The sequence below is a fragment of the Lucilia sericata genome, unplaced genomic scaffold (assembly GCF_015586225.1).
Source record: "Lucilia sericata isolate MDLA Ls3-8-SP2 unplaced genomic scaffold, ASM1558622v1 Contig001412F_arrow, whole genome shotgun sequence".
NCBI lineage: Eukaryota > Metazoa > Arthropoda > Insecta > Diptera > Calliphoridae > Lucilia > Lucilia sericata.
The window spans coordinates 37568-43472 of record NW_023995346.1 but is presented as its reverse complement, the minus strand read 5'-3'; positions in this window follow the sequence as shown (position 1 = coordinate 43472).

The following is a 5905-nucleotide window of genomic DNA, read 5'->3' as shown; positions in this document are numbered from 1 at the left end:
TGTGTCGAATTTCGTCGCTTACTGCTATTATTAAGTCACTTAAGAGCGATAGGGTCATTTTCTAATGGGGATCTAATATGGGGGGTTGGATCAATTATGAGCCGATCGTAACCAAATTTGGTAAAGTGATTTTTGTTCCTGTTTGTGTTGAATTTCGTCATAAAATTGCCATTATTAAGCCAGTTATGAGTGTTAAAATCAAATTTGGAAGATAGATTCTTGTTCTTATACAACTTGTTTATGTCGAATTTCGTCTCTATACCGCTACTGTTAAGTCAATTATGATCGTTAGAGTAATTTTCTGAATTGGGGTTGGTCAATTATGGTTCAATGACCGCAATACATCACAGTAAATTTTTTGTTTGTATAAAAAAACTTGTGCAAAACTTTATCTCGATTGCTGCCTAATTATATCACTGTCGCTCCACTCTAATAAACTGTAATATATTTATATAACAAGTGTTAAAAAACGCATTCGAATGACCCATAAAAATTCTAAAAGTGTTTGTAGTCAAAAATCTATAAGAAAGATTCTTCTTGTAGATAATTAAACAAAAAATATGTTTTTGAAGTGAATTCATAAAGTATTTGTAATGTTTTAATAAACAAAAATTTTGTGGCTCTTTTAAAACCCATGTTTAGTAAACTGTAAATTTTGGCTCTTCAGACTCAAAAGTTTGCCGACCCCTGTTCTAGTCCATATTCTATACAATAGTTTATAGTCTGGACTATAGTCAAGTCTAATCTACAATCTGGGCTATAGTCTAGCCTATAGTCTTTACTATAGGCTATTCCATAGTCTGGACTCTAATTCAGTCTACAATCTGACAACTATCTAGCCTGGACTATGGATCTGACTATAGTCTAGTGTAGTTTATAGTCTGGTCTATAGTATAAACTTTAGTTTGTACAATAGTCTTGTTTATAATAGGGACTATAGTCTGTTCTATTGATACGACTATAGCCTAGCCGATAGTCAGGACTGTAGGCGTTATAGTCTGGACTATTGTCTAGTCTACAGTCTTGGCAAAAGCCCTGCCTAAAATCTGGACTATAGTCCAGTCCATAGACTGGACAAAAGGCTAGCTTATATCTACACCCTCAATACAATACTCAATACTCTGAACTATAGTATTTTATATAGTTTTGTCTATAGTCTGGACAAAACTCTAGCTTATAGTCTTGTCTATGGTCTGGGCAATAATCTAATCTGCAGAGAAAACGTAGTGTTGCATAATTGTAATCTGCAAGGATACAATTAATTTCCATCTTTGACAAACACATGTTAAAATAACTAAGGTTTCATTATATTTAACACCGTTCTACCGGTTATGGTTTAATGGTTATTGTGGTATGTTGTAGCTATTTTTACCATTCAATGTCATGAGGGATTTACTGTCAATACATTGTATTGTATTCAAATATTTTTCAACCAATACCCTCTTGTTAAATACAGGTATGAAAATACATACAAGTAAATTTTGTCTATAGTTTTTATTTGTAAAACAGTTACAATGCTGAAAATATTATTGCAACATTATTTAGGACAACAATGCTGGTGCACTAGTGTGGCTGACATATGCAGCATTTGTGGTTTTCATTGGTTTGTTATATCGAAATAAAACCGAAAATTTTTTTTGTAGATTATTGATTTTCCCTGACAATTGTTTTATTATTTTTTTGTCTCGTTCTCTCACACACCAAATGTATTGTTGTCCTTATGTCTGGCTAGCGATTAGTTTTTCATGTTTTTTTTTTTTCAACTGCTCATTATTTTCAATTAGTATTGAGGTGTTAATTGTTAATTTACATGTTTATTGTTAATTACTAGTTTAGAAGGCACTCCTCAGTCTAAATAAAAATCATAGCATATTTGAAGGTTTTGTGTAGCTGTAGATAGAAATTTATGGTTTGAAATTTCTATTAGAAATAATGAGGGTTTTTTTGTTCAGAGATATTATTAGTAAAATTTGTTTAATTGCAAAACTAAAAGCCTTATGGTGTTTAACAACAAAGAATTGTAGCCTATAGCTAAGGGATTTTTATTTAAATTAAAAATTCAAAGTAGGCTTTTAGGGGGTTTTAGCAAATAAATTAGAAATTTTGAAACAAATAAACTAAAAATGAAAAAAAAGAAAAATAAACTATTACAAATTAAAATATTTTAACAGTTTTGTGTTTAGTAGCAAAAAATTATAGCCTATATTTTAGGCATTTCTAAATAAACAAAATATTTATAGCATACTTTAAGGCTTTAAAAAAATTTATGAAAAAAGTAATTGTTTTGGAGAAAGCTCACAAATTACATAAAATTAAAGACAACAGTTTGCCTTTTTGTTAATGTTCATTACATATTTATAAATATATATATAGCCTATTTTAGGGCAAAAAAGTTTTTTATTTAAATTTCTTTACTTTATCTTTAACCTAATTACTGAAATGTAAAGATTTTTTTATAATTAAATTATATTTTTGTATATAATTTATAGCTACACATAAATTATAATAATTTCTTTGCTAGAATAGCATAAAATACTGCCTACTTTTAGGCAAAATTCTTAGAAATTAATAAATTAGAAAAAAACTAAAACATTTTAAGCATATATTTGGCATAAAATCAAAATTATAATTATAAAACTAAAAAAACTTGGCTTCAGTTTACTCAGAAATCCATAACATGTATTTGTAAAAATCAACAGCCTAAAACTCGGCAATATGTACAGAAACAACCTAAATTACTTTAAAAGAAATATTTTTAAATAAAAACACTGTACAAATTTAAAAACGACCCTGACACTATAACAACAATCTTAAAAAAGAGAACAAGAAACAAAGGAAACAACACTGCAATAGTAATTTTTCTTGTTTGCTTTGTTTTTCTTGGGGAAAAATGCCCTAAATACAACTCCTTTTAGCAAAATTTACTTATATGTAAAACAATAAAAACATACACAATTGAAGTAATTGTATGCTGCTCACACATATATTTAAATAAACAAGAGAAAAACAAAAACAAAAAAGTAATAAAAATATTACTCATACAATAATAATCAGGCAGTGCATGGTAGTTGTGAGTTTAAGTATAAAGAAACAAGTGTTTGCTTTTAGGCGCGCGAATACATCTAAGGGAGAGAGAGAGAGTGTGCATATATGAAAGAACACTTAAGTTAAATAAAAATAAACATACAAGCAGACAAAAAAAATGAAATGTAAAGTAAACCTTTAAAATTATTTAACATGCACAAACACAACCAATAAAGTTAAGTAGTATAAACAGCATAAAACAATAACAACAACCCAGCAGTTTTACAAGGAGTACGGGTGCATATCTTTTGTATTGCAGAGTGAACTTTTGATTTAATAACAAAGTCGCATATAATTGTACTCTCTTAAGGGTCAATTGGATTCCTCCTAGTACAGACGGACATACAGACAGTCTCATTTTAAAATAAATATAAACTTTTTTAAATTAATCTGAGAGAAAGTTTTAGTTTGTTTGTTTATATATTTATTTGTTACATATAGTTGTTGTCTTGATATAAAAGTAAATATATTTATAATAAATAAAACTGCTCAGAAACAGCTAGAGTTTGAAAAAAACCCATACTTTTTATATAAATAATGTAAAATCATACTCCTTTTTTTTCAGGTAGATTACTTGCATATATCAGAAAATTTGCAAGAAATGCTGCAATTTTATGGGCATAACTTAAGGCGCAAAATATTGAATTTCTTGTAACAATCATATTGTTATACATATATCAATGCCTTAAAGTAGGCAATCATAATGTTAAATGCCTTAAAATGCCATTAACCAAAGCTTAAAGGTATAAAATTATTAAAGGAAAAATTTCAATGTAAAGTAATGCATAGTCTGGCATACTAGTCTTGGACATTGGCTAAATACTAACAAAATTAGTTACAGTCTAGCACTGGCAAATACTTTTTCATATAATCTGAAAATTCCTGCTAAAACAAAACTAAAAGTATGCAACAATTTTATGTTTTATAAAAAATATTAGTTACAAAATAAAACTTTAACTTTAAGTGTAATTAGTTTTCCTTAAAAGTATGCTTTAAATTTACAAATAAAGTACGAAATATTTTATTAAACAAAATGTTGTTATTTTACAAAATAAAAAACTGCATATTTTTCTAATTGCATTAATTAAAATTCGTTAAAATTCCTTTAACTGCCTCCCCTAAAGCTAGGCTTTAAATTCATTAAAATATTAAATTAAAAACAAATCCTCATAAACCACAAATACTATTACAAAATACGCTTTTAAACTATTACCGTCAGACAATCTACATAATTGACCACAAATTTTGTGTAGCCCTGAAAACAACTTGAAATGTTTAAACTCACTATCATGACTGACCAACACAACCCACTTTCTCTTGCACTCTTACAATTTCCCTTAGAAGGTATACAATTGAGCGTTTCTCTCGCAGAGATGGGAAGTTTAATAAGATCATACTTTTTTCATTCTCAAGCCTATACCCGTTTTATAATTCATACTATAGTACCATTCTATAATCAAGTGTAATTACTATATGATACAGACTATAGTTAGTCCATAGTCCAGACTACAAGTTGTCTATAGTCCAAACTTTCATTTACCTTATAATCCAAACTGCATTTACTTTATGGTCCAGACTATAGACATTCTATAGCTCTTACTATAGTAACATTATAGTCCAGGTTATAGTCATTCTATAGTCCTTACTATAATCACTCTATAGTCCCGACTATAACCATTCTGTAATCATACTATAGTCCGGACTATAGTAATTCTTTAATTATGCTATAGTCCTAAAGTCCTGACTATAACCATTATATAGTCCAGGTTATAGCCATTCTATAGTCCATACTAAAATCACTTTTTAGTCCAAACTATTATCTTTCTATAATCCAGAATATAGTAATTTTTTAGTCCAGACTGTAGTCATTCAATAGTAATGGTTTGTAGTTCAGACTGTAATCTATTTATAGTTCAAACAATAGTCTATACTATAATCACTCTATAATCTAAACCTCATCCGTTCTATAGTCCTGACTATAGTAATTTTATAATCCAAACTATAGCCATTCTATGGTCTTTACTTTAGTCATTCTATAGTCTAGACTATTGCCATTCTGTAATCATGCTATAGTTCAGACTATAGCCATTTTACAATAAAGATTATAACCATTCTATAGTCAAGATTACATTCACCCTGTAGTCCAGACTACAGTCATTCTACAATCCATATAATAGTCATTCTATTGTCGGGACTATAATCAATATATAGTCTGGACTTTGGTCACTTTATAATCCAGGCTAGACTGCAGATTATAATCATTTTAGTCATTCTGTAATCCCGTTTTTACTAAATTTACAGTACAGACTATAGTTTAGACTGTAGTCATTCTATGGTCCAAAATTTAGTCAATATATAGCTATTATAGGCCAGATTATATACAACTATATCCATACTATAGTCATATTTGCATACCCAAATTCCATCCCAGCTTTTTCTCTATCTCTTTCTCCCAACCTGTCTGTCCACCATTTTATTCATTTGTGTAATATTTGCTGGTGACAAACTATGCTTCTTTTCTCTTTTTTTTATAACAATGTTGGGGAAAAAATGCAATAAATAAAATAGTTTGGCGAAATGCCAAAAGAATATTTTTATGTAAAAGAGTTATTGCAACAACTATACATACATAAATTCGAACATATACAATGTATAGAAAATAATAGTCAAGCTTTTCTTAAAGTTACCTTGACACAATTTCACTGAAAACATATAACCAATATTTAGCAAATTGAAAACAAATTATATATATAAAATTTATTTAATAACTCTGTCTTTAACCCATTTTACTATGTCTCTCTCTCTCACTCTTTGCAGGTTC